The 18,649-nt window shown below is 43.9% G+C and overlaps 1 protein-coding gene across 1 annotated transcript in view; it reads left to right on the top strand.

The window, feature by feature from the left end:
* Positions 1–645: 645 nt before the first annotated feature.
* MRO (maestro) overlaps positions 646–18,649 on the top strand; it is a 56,279-nt gene continuing 38,275 nt past the window's right edge. The window contains exon 1 of the mRNA XM_088833386.1: positions 646–1,454. The gene's annotated coding sequence lies outside the window, so the exon portion shown is untranslated. The remainder of the gene's footprint in view (positions 1,455–18,649) is intronic.

Raw genomic sequence — 18,649 nt, 5'->3', positions numbered from 1 at the left:
AAGCGTGAGGTGGGGAAGCGGACACTGACTCTCGAGCAGTCTGGGTGGGCAGCGGAGAAGTTGGGCAACAGCTAAGGGGACGGTGAGGGCAGGGGAGGTCTAGGAGCTGGAGCACGTTTAGAAGTTGAAAGAAAGGAGCCGGCCGAGGAAGAGAGATGGCATGTAGCTTGTGAGGGAGCAGAGGAGGCTGGGGCCTGGCCTTGGGCAGAAGGGACAGTCCATTCTCTGTCATGGGAGGAAACACAGGAAGGAAGGGGGTGTTGATACATTCCTAGGTGGGAGGGTGACAGGGAGAGCATGCACAGTGCTATTAAGGTTTTCTCTGTAGGAGGCAGGACAGAAGGAGGGGCTTCCTCAGTGACTCAGCGGTAAAGAAGCCACCTGCCAGTGCAGGAGACTTGGGTTTGATCTCTGGGTCAGGAAGATCCCCTGGAGAAGGAAATCGCAACCCAATCCAGTTATTCTTGCCCGGCCACTCCAGTTATTCTTGCCCGGGAAATCCCATGGACAGAGGAGCCTGGCGGGCTACAGTCCAATGGGTCACAAAAGAGTTTGAAACAACTTAGTGACTAAATAACAACAATTGACAGGGAAACCAGGCAGGGAAAGGATTGAGGTAGTTGCTGAGGGCCCAGCTGAAGTTGGAGGGTTTGTAAGTGTTCTCTGCAAGATTGCGACATTTTTCTCTAGTAATTAAGCAAGCAGGAAAACAGATTGTAACACCGAGCCAGGCTTGAAGTGTTGTTTGAGATGCTACAGAGGAAGAGGGTGCAAGGGAATAAAAGGTGCTGGTAAGAGCAGGATCTAAACGATCAGCCAAGGAGTCTGGGGCCATCTGAAGAGATGGAGGAGAGAAGAAGAATAAAAGAAAAATAAATTGGAAAGATCAAGGGGCCAATGTTTCCAGAAAGTCAAAGCATATGTAATAGGACATTACTTTGGTGACAAAGGTCCCTCTAGTCAAAGCTATGATTTTTCCAATGGTCATGCATGGACGTGAGAGTTGGACTATAAAAAAAGCTGAGCACCAAAGAACTGATGCTTTTGAACTGTGGTGTTGGAGAAGACTCTTCAGAGTCCCTTGGACTGCAAGGAAATACAACCAGTCCATCCTAAAGGAGATCAGTCCTGAATATTCATTGGAAGGACTGATGCTGAAGCTGAAACTCTAATACTCTGACCACCTGATGCGAAAAAGTGACTCATTAGAAAAAGACGCTAATGCTGGGAAAGAGTGAAGGCAGGAGAAGAAGGGGATGACAGGGGATGAGATGATTGGATGGCATCACCGACTCAAAGGACATGAGTTTAAGTAAACTCTGGGAGCTGGCGATGGACAGGGAAGCCTGGCGTGCTGCAGTCCATGGGGTTGCAAAGAGTTGGACATGACTGAGCAACTGAACTGAACTGAATGGAATGAGAAAACCACAAACCTGGGAGGCTCAGGGCAGCAGGTAGGGTAACTGGGTGGAGCAGTTGCTTGAAATGGCTGAATCCAGTGTGACCTGGGGAAGAGGTGCAGTGGGGGCCCGGGCTCTGGGGAGGGACTGCATTTAAGTGAGTGGGGATGGAAAGCAAGATTGTGAGTCAGGTCAGCACTGAACATCTCCAGGTTGTGCCACCACGGCTCACATTCATGGATCCAGAATCAAACCCAGCGTGTGTCCCTTCTGTGGGCCGCTCCTCCAGCTGTGCCATTTCTGTAATCCTGCTTCTCTAGCTCCGTAATGTCTTTTTATAAAAATTGATTTGTTTTTTATTTTTGGCTGCACTGGGTCTTTGCTTCTGTGCACACGAGGGCTTTCTCTACTTGCGATGTGGGGGCTTCTTATATTACTGAGAACAGCCTCGGGCGTGTGGGTTTCAGTAGTCACAGCACAGGCTCAGCAGTTGTGGCATGTGGATTCCAGATTGCTCAGTAGTTGTGCACATGGACCTGGTTGCCACGAGGCATGTGGGATCTTCTAGGATCAGGGATAGAACCCATGTCCTCTGCACTGGAAGGCAGATGCCTGACCACTGGACCACCAGGGAAGTCCCATAGATCCGTAATGTGTTGAAAAGAACATGGAATTCAGAGTTAAGACATCTAGATTCAAATTCTATCATTTCCTAGCCATGGACCATGGAGATTTCCTCAATATCTCTTATAAAACTTATTTCTGCAGGGTCGTTCTGAAGAACAAATTAAATGAGCATGTGAAAGCACCTACCCAACTGTAAAACAAGAAATATAATCAATGCTCAATAGATAACAGTGGAAGATGAATATTTTTCCTTCATCTCCTATAATCCAGTTATCACCAAGACCCAGTTCCTTCTCTTTATATTGCCTTCTCTAGCCTTCAGGAATTGCCACAGCTCCTACCTGGTCATATTTCTGTCTCCCTTCTCTTCCAGAGCTCTTCTATCTCACTAATGGTTGTCTAATTTATCTTTCAAAAATAACACTTTTGTCACATTATGTCCCCATGTCAGGGTAGTGGGAAGAAGCAATCAAGTCTAGCAAATATTTCATTTGTTATTTTTAGATTCTTCATCTTTCTGGAATCCAGGCAGTCACAGAGTAAAGCTGGCACCAGCAACAAGCCAGTACAAATTACAGGAGCCTAAAGGTACAGAATGGCAACCCACTCCAGTATTCTTGCCTAGAGAATCCTGTGGACAGAGGAGCCGGGTGGGCTGCTGTCCATAGGGTCGCACAGAGTCGGACACTACTGAAGTGACTTAGCATGCATGCATGCATTGGAGAAGGAAATGGCAACCCATGCCAGTATTCTTGCCTGGAGAATCCCAGGGACAGAGGAGCCTGATGGGCTGCCATCTATGGGGTCGCACAGAGTTGGACACGAATGAAGTGACTTAGCAGCAGCAGCAAAGGTACAGAAGGGGGCTTGTCAAGATTTGTTCAAGGACTTTATTGTTGGGGTGGTGTCCTGAAATATTTTATTCACCTGTGGATGAACCTGCTCAGCATCCCTTTATCTCACACAACTCTTAGGGTACTTACTGTGAAGATCAGATGAGATAAGGGAGGTTTTGTCAAAGTCTGAAGTCCAGTGTTTTCTGCCCTCTTCCCCTTTCCTGTATCAAGGTCAGATTTTATAGCCCAACTCTCCAGACTCTCCATGAGTGGAACTCCTTTTGTTTCTTCCCTATTCTGTCCCCAACTTTGTTAATTTTTTTCAACTGTGTTAGTTTTAGCCTCCCTTCATACTTCCCACAGATGCAACAAAGTCACTTACTCAGATTATCTGCTCAAGCGAAGGGATTGCTCCAGATTGCAGCATTAAAGCGATCTAATGCTCAGTCTGCCATCATCATTCTCTGGAGATGCAGTGAGACTCACCCAGGTGACTAAATGTGTCCCCTGAAGCCCTTTCAGCGGGTGAGGACCGGCTAACACCCAGCTCCTCTGAACGCCGGGCCAGAACTCACCCAGAATGTACCACACTGCTGGGACAGTCGTCTGCCTGCTAGATACCTTTCTTTAGTGTTATGTGCAAGATCCTGGTCAAATCACCTTGTTTATCAATCAGCACCTTCAGTCAGCTGCTTCATCAGCTGGCACACCACCGAGCTCAGCAAGAACCTTTCCTTCAGCCTTGCAAAATTCTAAATCTAATCTCTTCCCTCATTTGCTGGTACCTTGAATTTGTTCCTTATCTGTCTGATTTCCTTTCCTCCTCTGACTCAGGGAATACAAAAGAGCTAGTTTTTATGTAAAATGCCAGATAAGCATACAGTTATCAGGAACATACTTGGATTTATTATTTTTTAAGTTTATCTTTGTATAGATTAACCTTTGGACTGAGAGTACAGTTATATGAGAAATGATTAACATAATTCCTGGCAAAAACCCCAGTGTTTGTAGGTTGAGCTGAAAGCTGTTTATTGACACACAAAGTTGTTGACGAAACTCAACACTGGTGTATTAAAGGACTTAACAAATAGTGTATGTGTGAAAATGTATGTAAGGAAACGTGTTAGACGTTGAAAGACACAAAAATCAGGGCCTTCCCTGGTGGTCCAGTAGCTGGGACTCGGTGCTCCTCATGCAGGGGTCCCGGTTAGATTCCTGGTCCAGAACCTGGATCCTGATCCTCAACGAAGAATCCTGCATAAGGCAATGCGGATCCCACCTGCAGAAACTGCGACCTGGAGCAGTTAAATAAATTTTTAAAAAATCAATAGTACTTTCTTGGGCCTTTGGAGTTTGTGGTTTGGAAGAGGAAATAGGATGTGAACATGTTCAGTTCAGTTCAGTCGCTCAGTCGTGTCCGACTCTCCGCGACCCCATGAATCACAGCACGCCAGGCCTCCCTGTCCATCACCAACGCCCGGAGTTCAGTCAAACTCATGTCCATCGAGTCGGTGATGCCATCCAGCCACCTCATTCTCTGTCGTCCCCGTCTCCTCCCACCCCCAATCCCTCCCAGCATCAGACTCTTTTCCAGTGAGTCAACTCGTCGCATGAGGTGGCCAAAGTATTGGAGTTTCAGCTACTGAAACACAAATAACAGGTGAGTGCTCTGGAGAAGGTGTGTGGAAGTGCTGTGAGCACACAGTAGGGAGAAAGCTTTTCAGGTAGTGAAAATCAAGGAAGGCTTCGGAAATAGCGCCATTGTTTCTGAGCCTTGAAGGATTGCACAGGTTTGTTTTTTTTTAACAGACTTTGTTTATTTTAGAGTAGTTTCAGGCTCACAGCAAAGCAGATAGGAGGGTACAATGTTTCCATACGCTCTGACCCCACACATTGCACAGCACACACGAGATCAACATTCCCCCACCCCAGAGTGGTCCATTTGCTGCAACTGATGAACCAAAGTCAGCACATCATGATCACCTAAAATCCATAGTTTTCATTAAGGTTCACTCTTGGTGTACATTCTGTGGGTTTGTGCAAATGGATAACATATATCCACGATTATGATATTACGCAGAGTTAGTTTTATTGCTGAATTGAACTTGCGTCCACTTGCCCATGGGTGCAGCAAAGCCAATTAACTGACACCAGGTTGTGGTAAAGGAAAGTACGGTGTTAACCTTACACACCAAGCAGGGAGAATGTGTAATTGAGATCTGAGTACCTTGGTCAACTATCTTGGTGCAGTAGAACCAGTTAAAGTAGGAGGAAAAGTGGCAACCCAAACTTTAATAAACCTTGGGAAAATAGATCTCATTCCCTGAGGAATTCAGGAAAATAAGCCTGAAATTCAACCTGGACCTGGCGTTTCTGGAGAAATTTTGTTGTAGCCACGTAGTAAGTTGCCTAATTTTATCTAAAGTAGATTGTAACTTCTGAAATGTTAGTATACACATAACAGGAGCTACTGGCCATTCCACATATGTCTTATTTTTATGCTGAAATCTAATCTAAAGCAAAAATTTAATAATTACATGAGGAGACCTTAAGGTTTCATTTCAGCTGCCAGGGGACACTGCTTGAGAGCACAGAGTTCAGAAAATTCAAGTCCTCAGCAATACAATGTGTCCAAAATCTTATCCACAGTGGCCACACAGCCCCACTTTGGATGCCTGAACCACAGCCATTCCATTTTGACTTTCAAATGCATTCCCTTCCTCAAGAGCCAAAGCAGATGTACAAAGCATGGTCAGTAGGCCACCAAACAGGCTGCTCTGGTCATTATTAAGTTCAAGTTAAATTAGAAGGACTTCCCTATACTTCAGAATGTGAGTATTTCTTCTATCATTTCCCCTTTTGTTTGCAAATCTTTCAATATTTATCCCTTGACCCCAGGATGATTACTTCCTGTCCCATGTCCATCCTGTCCCTCGGTGCTAGGTAGGCCTTCTTTGTGTGTGTGTGTGTGTGTGTGTTTACACACACACATTTGTGTAGTTATCTACTTTAGGGGAAAACTAATCAGACATTATGAAGAAGCTCAGAGGTATGCTAATTTATAGGCTATGCCTGTTATCAATTGTACCTGATTATAACACAAACATTTTACATGGGCTTTTAGCAGTGGACTTAAAGCAAGCAGCGATTCATGTCATGAGTAGTACATACTCTGTGACTAGAGAATTTTCTTTTTATCCTAAACACTGGGGGCAACTGTAAGATTAGAAGTAAAGTAATACTACTCAATGTTACATGGAGACAAACATTTGGGAAACAATTCAATTGAGTTAGGAGGATGGGTCTTACAGGCCTGGTCAAGGTTTTGGGTTCAACTCCCTACCATTGCTATCTTCTTACACTGATATGGGTGTATTTCAGGTCAGCAGTCCTTTCTATAGCCCAGTCCAGGGCGGAGGCCCTTTCTAACTGAGAATTCATAATAAGATAGTTAAGAGTACCCAATTATTCTTGTTGAGTAACTATGTCATGACCGACTCTTTTGTGACACCATAGACTGTAGCCTGCCAGGCTTCTCTGTCCACGGGTTTCTCCAGGCAAAAACAGTGGAGTGGTTGCGATTTCCTTCTCCCAGTAAGGCTCCTTTTATCTAGGATGGAGACAGTTCTTCAAATTATGCCCTTTCCAGTATGCATAATCTCCTGGTTGCAGGTTGTGGAGCATTCGATTTTTATCCAAAGATAGATCATTGTGATAAGCTTCAGAAACAAATTTAGAAACAAATTATCTTTTAATAATTCAATTAAACTTAACAATTGTGTAACATAACAAAGAATTAGCTAGGAGGTGAGTCTTAGATACGGACCCCAACTAAGAAAATTAGAATTTAATATCCTTTGAAACATAATCTTTTTCTCTCTAAAATTACCTTCATTTTTTGCCAAATATAGCCAAATTAAGATTAATTTGTTTGCTCAGACTGAACTTTTAAAAGGCCTCTCAAAAGCCATGCCAAGGGCTTTGCCTCCAGGTTCTATAGATTTGGGTGAATTCATCTCTTTTGGGTTCCCCCAAATCTCTTGATATTCCTGCAACTGTCAGGTGGTGACCTTTCTTATTCACCTTAAGGCTGCTGGGAACCTAAATTTCCAATTTCTGGAGGGATTGGGTACACAAAAAAGATAAATGTCTCAATCTTACCTACAAAGTTACAATTTACCAATTTGCTGTGAGTCATAATGAGTTTGAAGGAAGAGGTTTCCTTGTCACTGGAAAACAGATTAAAAGCCAGTCCCTTATACTGCAAGGAGATCCAACCAGTCCATTCTAAAGGAGATCAATCCTGGATGTTCATTGGAGGGACTGATGCTAAGGCTGAAACTCCAATACTTTGGCCACCTCATGCGACGAGTTGACTCACTGGAAAAGACTCTGATGCTGGGAAAGATTGGGGGTGGGAGGAGAAGGGGACGACGGAGAATGAGATGGCTGGATGGCATCACCGACTCTGTGGACATGAGTTTGAGTGTACTCCGGGAGTTGGTGATGGACAGGGAGGCCTGGCGTGCTGTGATTCATGGGGTCGCGGAGAGTCGGACACGACTGAGCGACTGAACTGAACTGAACTGAATATTTCACGACCCCACTGGTAGGAGAGAAAGGATCCCCTAGCCAGGGCCCAAACCAAGATTCCCTGGTTATGAATAAAGTTGCTATAGACACCCGCATGCAGGGTTTTGTGTAAATGATTGCTAGGGCTTTGATAAGTAAAAATGTATTCCAGATAGATAGATTTGAAATCTTAGATCTTGTTCCAATAGCCAGAATGTAGACTATGAGAGTGTTAAGAGTGGCAGGTTGGGGCTCAAATGTGGAAGCCTTGCTCAGTAATCTTGTCCTTGTTCTGTAAGCAATGGAGTTGCTGAAAATTTTAGGAGAGATCATACCCGGATGGAGTGAAAGTAGTCACATGTTGAAAATGTTCTTCAGAAGTATCACTGGGATCAGTTAGGAGGGCACAGGGATAAGCTAGACTAGTTAACCTATTAATGTTAAAAGAATCTAAACCAGGACAATGGGGATGGAATGGAAAGGAAGGGATAGAGGAAAAAGCTTGCAGTTTTGCGGGAGATGGAGGAATTATTCTAAATTTTAAGACTAGTTAGCTAAAGAAAATTGGAGAAGGAAATGGCAACCCACTCCAGTGTTCTTGCCTGGAGAATCCCAGGAATGGGGAAGCCTGGTGGGCTTCCGTCTATGGGGTCACACAGAGTCGGACACGACTGAAGTGACTTAGCAGCAGCAGCTAAAGAAAATAGACCTAAGAAAATGGAAAGTGATCACTCATGGGTCAGAAACATGGAAGAGGAGAGTCTTAGAAATGCAAACCACTTCTTGATAGAGGACAGCTCAACTGTTCTATGAGCCCTGTCCACTCCTGGGCTGAAGATCCAGCCAGAGGAAGGGGGTGGGTGGTGAGCTTTGCCTCTAGAATCAGAGCCTGGGAGCCCCCTAAGGCTGTGACCTTTGAACACTGTAAACTATGCACCGTTTATTTATAGTCAGTGTTCCTGTGCAGGGAGTGGCTATGAAACTCTTCCTAGGAAAACTGATTAAGCTTTGTTTTGTTTTGTGTGGTGTGGATATTCATTATCTTTTTTTTTTTAATTTTTATTGAGGTAGAATTGATGCTGAAGCTGAAGCTCCAATACTTTGGCCACCTGACGTGAAGAACTGACTCCTTAGAAAAGACCCTGATCCTGGGAAAGATTGAAGGCAGGAGGAGAAGGGGACGACAGAGGATGAGATGGTTGGATGGCATGACTGACTCAATGGACATGAGTATGAGCAAGCTCTGGGAGTTAGTGATGGACCGGGAGGCCTGGCTTGCTGCAGTCCATGGGTTTGCAAAGAGCTGGATACGACTGAGCCACTGAACTGAGGTGATTTATAACGTGTTAGTTTCAGGTATACAGTAAAGTGATTCAGATATTCAGACAGGTAAATATGTAGAGATATATATATATTCCTTCTCAGATTCTTTTCCATTGTAGGTTATTATATGATACTGAGTATAGCTCCCTGTGCTATATGGTAGGTGTTAATATTTTTCTTTTTCTTTTACTTAATTTTGGCTTCAGTGGCAACTTTTGCATAAGGAGGGGAACTCTGGTTTCATCCCTGGAGTTTACAGCAGAGATGGGTGGAGATCCTGGCATCTGATTAGGCCCAAGAGAGAAAGAGCCTTTAGGGCTGGTTATTAGATAGATCTGAAGGCTTCCTGACCTGGGAGAGTGATGTTAAATCAAAACTTGAGGAATCAGGAAGAAAAGCAAACAATGTATGAAAAGGTAAAGGGTTCTGTTCTGGACACTTGAACGGAGGTGCTGGCTCTAAGAAGACTAGACCTGAACTGATGGGCTCAATGGTTGTAACGAAGCTAGTGTCAAATGAATATAGCTCTGAGTTGGCAAGGATGATCACACAGCAGTATGTGGGTGATATGCCTCTATCTAAGACAGAAGGTTCTGCCCCACCCCCTGCTGACCCAGGCTAAGATGATTTATCCAGACAATGTCCCGGGTGAGCAAAGGGACAGCCTGGCATTGTGAGGACTGGCTTGGGCTTTGTTGAAGAAGAAATGATTTGGCTGAACAAGATGTTCCAGTGATTTCCTTGTAGGAATGAATCTGCTCACAGTCAGTGGAGAAAAATTCCTGAGTCAGTCAGTTGATTGCTCTCAGAGGAGTAGTCCTTACATTCTAGGGAAGGAATTAACTTGGCTTTTCAGAGTGCAAGCCTGTCTGCGGTTATCCCATATACATACCTAGCTCTCACTTCTTTCTGATAGCAAGTCAACACACTGAGCAAGCAGACTGGAAACATGGGAGAAAGAAGGGAAGGTCGTGAAACAAAGTATCTTCCATAAAGAATATGTTCCCAGCCGCATCCCTCTCCCCTACTTTCTCTGCCTCTTGTTTGTTTAGACATAATCCCTTTCACAGAGGAGAGTGAAAAAGTTTGGCATCACCTACTCGATGAACATGAGTTTGTGTGAACTCCGGGAGTTGGTGATGGACAGGGAGGCCTGGCGTGCTGTGATTCATGGGGTCGCAAAGGGTCGGACACGACTGAGCGACTGAACTGAACTGAACTGAACTGAATCCCTTTCACTTATCTGTTGGCTTTTTAACCCAGCTGTCTTTCCTTTTCTGCTTCTTCACTTTCTCTTGAATACTCCCTTAGAGGACTTCTCCAGGTGGAAATCCTCTCCTTTAACTTACAGACTTAAAAGTTTGTTTGTTGTTTCTTTTTTTTTCTTCTTCCCTTGCTTCATTCTTCCCTGAGTTTCCTGAGAATCCATTTCCTGTAGGATCTTCTGCTAAATGTGCCTAACTATGCATGAAGTCCAAAGACTTTATTCTCAACACCAAGGACTTTACAACTGACTAGAGCAAGTAAGATTTTTTTTTACATCTTTTACTATAATATTCAGGTAGTGCAAGTGGTAAAGAACCTGCCTGCTAATGCAGGAGACTTAAGAGATGCACTTTCGATCCCTGGATCGGGACGGTCCCCTGGAGGAGGGCATGGCAACCCACTCCAGTATTCTTGCCTGGAAAATCCCATGGACAGAGGAGCCTGGTAGGCTGCAGTCCGTGGGGTCGCTAAGAGTCGGACACGACTGAGCGACTTCACTTTCAGTTTTCACTTTCATGCGTTGGAGATGGAAATGGCAACCCATTCCAGTGTTCTTGCCTGGAGAATCCCAGGGACGGGGGAGCCTGTTGGGCTTCCATCTATGGGGTCGCACAGAGTCAGACACAACTGAAGCGACTTAGCAGCAGCAGCAGCAGATCACACAGGGGAAAAGAAATGATGTCAGGATGATAACAGATATCAGTCTGTGACTAAGTTTTCATTAGTCTGTGATGAAATGAGACAAATAAAGAGATTGCAATGAGTTTTTAAAAATAAAGTAAACATAAGGTTTATCTTTTATCCAGAGACTAAATTTTTGCTTTAAAATGTCTTCTTAAAATGATATGATGGTAATGATTGGCAGCATGGTGGTGCTCAAAATAAAAAACCTCCTTCCTTATCAAAATAAATAGTTTCCAACCGTCTGAATATTCCATAGAACACACTGGAGATACAGGAGTTTACTGGCCTGTGTGCTCTTAAAACTAAATGCTCAAACTAATTAACTTACTAATTTATGGAGCTGAAGATGGTTGTCTAGCATATGAAATAAAATAACATCAAAATTGAAGGGAACACAGAGATCATCTGGTTTGTACAAACTCATTTTACAGATAAGGAATCTGAGGCCTGGAAATGTTAAGTGACCTCCCCAGTGATGTGTTCTTTTATTTTTATATTTTCAAGTGGTGTTATTTATAGTACATCTGATTTGTGTGAAAGGGTATGTGATCAAACAAAGCAATGTTCTGTGGTCAGACAGGGTATTCACTACAGCCTCAAATTCTGTATAGTAAATGAAGAGGGTTTCTGGACCCAGTCCAATTCAGAGTACTTGGAGGCTTCCCCACATCTAACAAGCAAGTTGTGGATGGCAGCAGGGTGACCTGCAGTTCAACTCAGTTCTGACACTGACTTACCTGGAGATAGAATAAGATTCCACAGGTTAAGGGCTCAGTCCCACAAGCTTGCCCCCTACTTCAGAGGCCAGGAGCAAGTCCAGGTTGTTACCTGTGTTTCTGGCTGATTGGCCATATGTCAGAGGATCCCACGAACCCCTCTTTGGGTTCCATTAATTTCCAGAATGGTTTACAAAACTCAGAGAAACATTTTACTTGCTAGAGTGCCAGTTTATTAAAAAAGGATATTAAAGGGTGTGAATCAACAGCCAGACGAAGAAATACATAAGGAGAACTCCTGAACAAAGAAGCTTCTGTGATTGATGTGTTTAGGGTCTGGCTCAGGGGACACGGAAGTTTTCTGGTTCCCCAACATGAAAGCTCCCCCAAAACAATCAAGAAGCTGTCTTTTTTGGGTTTTTATGGAGACTTCATTATATTATCATGACTGACTAAATCAGTGACTAAAGGCAACTGATTCAACCTCAGAGCCCTCCATGTTCCCCAGAAATGAAAAATAAGGAGTGCAGATGGGGGTGGTACTGAAAGTTCCAACCTCTAAACACATGGTCAGTTCTCCTGGCAACCAGTCCCATGCCTGAGTGGGGTCTAAATGTCAACTGCCCTGAAGTATTTCCAGGAGCAGAAGACAAGAGACCAAATATCCCATTGCTCCTATTGCTCAGGAAATTCCAAGGGTTTGGGGAGCTGTGAGCCAGGAACTGTGGATGAAGACCAAACATATGTTATTCCTATAAATTACCACATTGCAGTCAACTTTAAGAAATACTTGACATCAGTTCTTCTGAGCCTATACTACCATTTAAAAGTACTCATGAAATAATTGCGTTTTATTGTTCTGCACTCAAGAGAAGTATTGCAAGCGCTTACAAGACCAGGCAAAGTACTGACCTGTCAAAATGCCCTTCCTGTGCTTTCTCACCTGTATAAACGCAAAACATCCACACTACTCATTAACTCTCTGTTCTAGTAATTATGGTCAAATGGGTGATATGACCTACTCTGTGGACTTCAAGGTTTGTTGCTGGTTTGTTTGGCTGGAATTTACTCCCTGCCTACTCTGTGTCACAATGGGGGATCATTAAGACCAGTCTTGCCATCCAGGAGTAGAAAGTCTAGCGGAGGAATCTTGTTTGTGAAGGACTTCAAAAACTTGGTAGGGGATTACGGGCTGAAGTTGGAGGTGCCGGGGGCCACCATTGTATGTGCCGAGGAATGACTCCGTGAAGATGACATTACAGGGGTTCTGGTATGGATGGATCAAGCAGAGGAGATGGAGAGGGGCTTAGGGCAAGACACGAACAGCATGTAGTTACTGAGGACCTGCCCTGGCTGAGGATGGAAGAAGGGAGGATGTGGGACTTTTCAAGGAAATAATGCTTGGAAATTGATGACTAAAGGGATTAGGGCCACGAAAGAACGAAAAGTGGGTCAAAGGTACTTCTTTTGGAATGTGAAGTGATTGAGAAATGGGTAATGGCGTTACAACAAAGCTGGGGGTGCTGGGAAAGAAACCTTTTCCCTAAGTTGAGGGGAAGAAACTCTGGGTCCCAGTACTTCTTGTTGACCTGGGTCTGTCTGTACATTCAGGATTCTATGTTTCAAAGAGTTCATGTGAAAGTCAATTGATGCTGGTAATGGTAGCTTGTTTTATCACTGTTACTATTTTATGACATTATAGAGAAGCAAAAGCATAATCTGCATATAAGTCCTGGATTATCCTTTTTGATTACATCTCAAAAATAGACAAGCTCTGTCTTTGTTTTATCTGAGGGATAGGTATATGACTGGGCAGAGTTTGTGTCCCTTTGTAGAATCCCAGTCTTTCTCTACACTGAGGGTGGTGCCCATTTCCAGTTCTATTCTTGGACCTGAAGAGCTGAAAATTTGGGTGTGGACTGACTTGTCAAGCTTGGGCCTGAATTGAAACAGGAGTATATGAGCAACTTTGACCATGCTCTGACATTTGATTCAAAATTGATGGGACTTCCCCGGTGGTCTAGTGGTTGGGACTCTGAGCTTCCAATGTGGAGAGGTTCAATCCCTGGTAGAGGAACTAAGGTCTTGCTTGCCACATGGCCATAAAAAAAAAAGTGTCATTGGATCAGAGATCAGATTTTAGGACTGAAATATCTTTACACTGCAAAGCAAAGTCCAAGGAATTGTCTATAAGCCTAGCTCACTGATAGGAATTTGGCGCTAGCCTAGTTTGGCCATCAAACCAGAGCTTGTTCTGGGTTTATTATGCTCTTTTGCAATCCAGTACCTATGCCACCCCACTGTGCTATAGACAGAGTATAAACTTGTCTCCTACCATGCTTTCTTTTATAGAAACCCCATCACCCCAGAATAATTTTATTTGTTCTTATTCATTTTATAAAAGAGTAGTGTCCTGGGTGGGAATCTTTAAACTGCATGTCTTTGAAGATAATGCTTGAAGCCTATGGGGCTAGAAGTTTGAGGGGGCTGCTAAGTGCAGTGCTTGAAGTCACTTTAGTAAGGAAAAGTGACAAAAAGTCCAAAGAAACTAGCATCTTAGGGATGCACATAACTAGAAAGAAAATCCCCCTTCCTTGTATTTTATTTTGTTTTTCAACCAAAAATCTGTAACCCATGACATATTTTATTGTGTCATTTCCCATAGTCCTTTCTAAAGAATGTAAAGAGAACTAATTGGCTGCTTCTTCCAAGTGGGGATATTGTGGCAGCACTTCTGAACAATTAATATCATGTTGGTTTTTTTTTTTTTTGCTAACATCCATGTTATGAACTAAACCCTAGTGTGTGGGTAGTAGCTCGTGCTTCAGACTTGGATGGCTCTTTGCTCTCTGAGAAGGGCACTTTGTACTTGCTTCTAAGGGGGGATAAGCATGATGCTTAAGCAGAAGACTGTAACACCCTGATGAACATTAGTGCAAGAAGCAGATATCTACCTCCACAATCTGGAGAAGGCAATGGCACCCCACTCCAGTGTTCTTGCCTGGAAAATCCCAGGGACAGGGGAGCCTGGTGGGCTGCTGTCAATGGGGTTGCACAGAGTCAGACATGACTGGAGCGACTTAGCTGCAGCAGTAGCAGCAGCTCCACAATCATATAGGATCTACTGACAGATGGAAAAATTCTTGGAATATTAGTTTTTACTTTGGCACTTAGAAAAATGAGTATAACTGAACAGGTGGCTGTCTATCAGTATCTCAAATTCCTCCCTGGGGAGGAAGCCCTGTGGTTTTTCTCAGCTAGATTCTAGCCCTGGACTAATCTCCAGGCCTCCATTTCCTTAATTATGAATAGAGCTTTAGATCCTTCCTCTACTGGGGGTGGTGAATGGGGAGCAATTATTAATGGGTATGGGAATTCTTTCGGGGGTGATAGAACTGTTTTATATTTGATTACAGTGATGGTTGTGAAACCAAACAGGACCCTGTGGAGCCTTCCCAGATACAAAAGTCCCTCTGTTTCTTGTTTGTTGGAAAAAGGTTTTAGTTTCCCAGTACTTCCCTGAGTTCCAAAGAGCAGGCATGTCTGTTACTAATTAGGAAAGTGACGGAACACAGAGGCCAAAGAAAACCAGTTGAGCAAAGGACAGAAATGACAATCATCTGACAATGAAATAGAGTCCCAGTCCCACCTTGAGGGGCATACAAAGCAATATGATACATATCCTTGAGCTGTTCTGCACAAACTAAGACCACCCCCACCCATCCAAGTGGAGGATGGTGACTACTTACTGACCAGAAGCACCAGACCAACTGGAAGAAAAAGGTTATCTTCTTCTTCTTGAAGAATGGGGAATGATGGTATCATTCCCCAAATATCACCCCATTACCTTACTACCAACCCATCAGAAGGAAGTCCATGAGCTGCAACCTTCACTCCAAATGCTGCCTTTAAAAACCCCTCCCTGGGGGCTTCCCTGGCTGTCCAGTGATTAAGACTCTGAGCTCCCAGTGCAGGGGGCCTAGGTTCAATCCCTGGTCAGGGAACTAGATTCTGCATGCTGCAACTAAGACCTGGCAGCCAAGTAAATAAATTAATTAATTTAAAAAAAACCCTCCCTGAAATTTATCTCAGGGTGTCTGGGCTTTTTGGTGCCCTACAAATAAACGCTGTACTCTCCTTCACTACAATCCAGTGTCAGCTCATTGACTTTGCTGTGCAGCAGGTGAGTGGGCCAGAGTTCAGGCGTACAGCTCTGTCAATATGTTAAAAAAAAAAACATTGAATTATACACTTTGAATGAGTGAACTGAATTGTTCTGAATGCAAATTCATGTGTTGGATGCACCATGAGGCAAACCAAAATTGTTGAGTTTGGAGAAGAGAAAGGTTTATCACAGGGCCAAGCACAGAGAATGGGTAGCTCATGCTCAAAAAGGTCAAACTCCCTGATGGTTTTCCAGGAAAAGTTTTATAGGCAAAATATTCAGGGAGGGCTGCAGGGCATGCGAGTTTTTCTGATTGGTTGGTCCTGAGGTAACAGAATGCAGAGTTCCAAAGAATAGCAAGGAGAGATAAGAAAGCCTTCCTCAGCGATCAATGCAAAGAAATAGAGGAAAACAACAGAATAGGAAAAACAAGAGATCTTTTCAAGAAAATTAGAGCTATCAAGGGAACATTTCATGCAAAGATGGGCTCGATAAAGGACAGAAATGGTTTGGACCTAACAGAAGCAGAAGATATTAAGAAGAGGTGGTAAGAATACACAGAAGAACTGTACAAAAAAGAGCTTCACGACGAAGATAATCATGATGGCGTGATCACTGACCTAGAGCCAGACATCTTGGAATGTGAAGTCAAGTGGGCCTTAGCATCATGACGAACAAAGCTAGTGGAGGTGATGGAATTCCAGTTGAGCTATTTCAAATCCTGAAAAATGATGCTGTGAAAGTGCTGTACTCAATATGCCAGCAAATTTGGAAAACTCAGCAGTGGCCACAGGACTGGAAAAGGTCAGTCTTCATTCCAATCCCAAAGAAAGGCAATGCCAAAGAATGCTCAAACTACCGCACAATTGCACTCATCTCACATGCTAGTAAAGTCATGCTCAAAATTCTCCAAGCCAGGCTTCAGCAATATGTAAACCGTGAACTTCCAGATGTTCAAGCAGGTTTTAGAAAAGGCAGAGGCACCAGAGATCAAATTGCCAACATCCGCTGGATCATGGAGAAAGCAAGAGAGTTCCAGAAACACATCTATTTCTGCTTCATTGACTATGCCAAAGCCTTTGACTGTGTGGATCACAATAAACTGTGGAACATTCTGAAAGAGATGGGAATACCAGACCACCTGACTTGCCTCTTGAGAAACCTGTATGAAGGTCAGAAGCAACAGTTAGAACTGGACATGGAACAACAGACTGGCTCCAAATAGGAAAAGGAGTACGTCAAGGTTGTATATTGTCACCCTGCTTATTTAACTTATACGCAGAGTACATCATGAGGAACGCTGGGCTGGAAGAAGCACAAGCTGGAATCAAGATTGCTGGGAGAAATATCAATAACCTCAGATATGAAGATGACACCATCCTTATGGCAGAAAGTGAAGAGGAACTCAAAAGCCTCTTGATGAAAGTGAAAAAGGAGAGTGAAAAGTTTGGCTTGAAGCTCAACATTCAGAAAACAAAGATCATGGCATCTGGTCCCATCACTTCATGGGAAATAGATGGGGAAACAGTGAAACAGTGTCAGACTTTATTTTTTGGGGCTCCAAAATCACTGCAGATGCTGATTGCAGCCATGAAATTAAAAGACACTTACTCCTTGGAAGGAAAGTTAGGACTAAACTTGATAGCATATTAAAAAGCAGAGACATTACTTTGCCAACAAAGGTCCGTCTAGTCAAGGCTATGGTTTTTCCCGTGGTCATGTATGGATGTGAGAGTTGGACTGTGAAGAAAGCTGATCGCTGAAGAATTGATGCTTTTGAACTGTGGTTCTGGAGAAGACTCTTGAGAGTCCCTTGGACTGCAAGGAGATCCAACCAGTCCATTCTAAAGGAGATCAATCCTGGGTGTTCATTGGAAGGACTGATGCTAAAGCTGAAACTCCAATACTTTGGCCACCTAAAGCGTCGAGTTGACTCACTGGAAAAGAGTCTGATGCTAGGAAGAATTGGGGGTGGGAGGAGACGGGGACGACGGAGAATGAGATGGCTGGATGGCATCACCAACTCGATGGACATGAGTTCACATGAACTCCAGGAGTTGGTGATTGACAGGGAGGCCTGGTGTGCTGTGATTCATGGTGTTGCAAAGAGTCGGACACGACTGAGTGACTGAACTGAACTGAACTGAGGTGGGATTTCAGGAATCTCAACCATCAGCCCTCTGTTTCCATCCAGTCTGAGGTCTCAGCGTGTGGTTACCATCCTCCACCAAGTAAGGGTGGGGGCCTTAGTTCCTGTGGAGAAACTTGGAGATGTATTGGATATTGCTTGAGGAGGACCCTGGACTCTGCTTTGTTGTTCGGTCGCTCAGTAGTGTCTGACTCTTTGTAACCTCCTGGACTGCAGCACACCAGGCTTCCCTATCCTTCACCATCTCATGGGACTTGCTCAAACTCATGTCCACTGAGTTGGTGATGCCATCCAACCATCTCATCCTCTGTCATCCCCTTCTCCTCCTGCCTTTGCTCTTTCCCCACAGCAGGGTCTTTTCCAATGAGTCAGCTGTTTGCATCAGGTGGCCAAAGCATTGGAGCTTCAACTTCAGCATCAGTCCTTCCGATGAATATTCAGGGTTGATTTCCCTTAGGATTGACTAGTTCTATCTTCTTGCAGTCCAAGGGACTCTCCAGAGCCTTCTCCAGCACCACAGTTCAAAAGGATTCTGCGTTATTGCTGCACTATTGTTTCTTGACTACTCTTCCTTTGTTTCTGCATCCCCTCAGTTCCCTGGTTAACAACTGTTTGAATCTACCTTTTGGTACTCAGGGAAGGTCTAGGAGGCTGAAGCCTTTTCTTTGCAAGCGAGAAACAGGGGACACAGAAAGTCTTTTGTACCAGTCTTTTGTACCACAGGGTCCTGCTCAGTTTCAGAATGGTACCATTAGAGGCTAAATTATGTACCCCTCAAAAGCCATTTGTTGAGATCTCAACCCTCAGCACTTCATAATGTGACTACATTTGGAGAGAGGGTCTGTAAAGAAGCAGTTAGTTCATTTAAAAAGAGGTCACTAGGATGAAGCCTAGTCCAATACGACTGGTGT

Source organism: Moschus berezovskii, chromosome 28 (genome assembly GCF_049115385.1).
Source record: "Moschus berezovskii isolate FMDL1 chromosome 28, NW_MosBer_1.0, whole genome shotgun sequence".
Taxonomy (NCBI): Eukaryota; Metazoa; Chordata; class Mammalia; order Artiodactyla; family Moschidae; genus Moschus; species Moschus berezovskii.
This window is presented reverse-complemented; position numbering and strand designations above follow the sequence as displayed.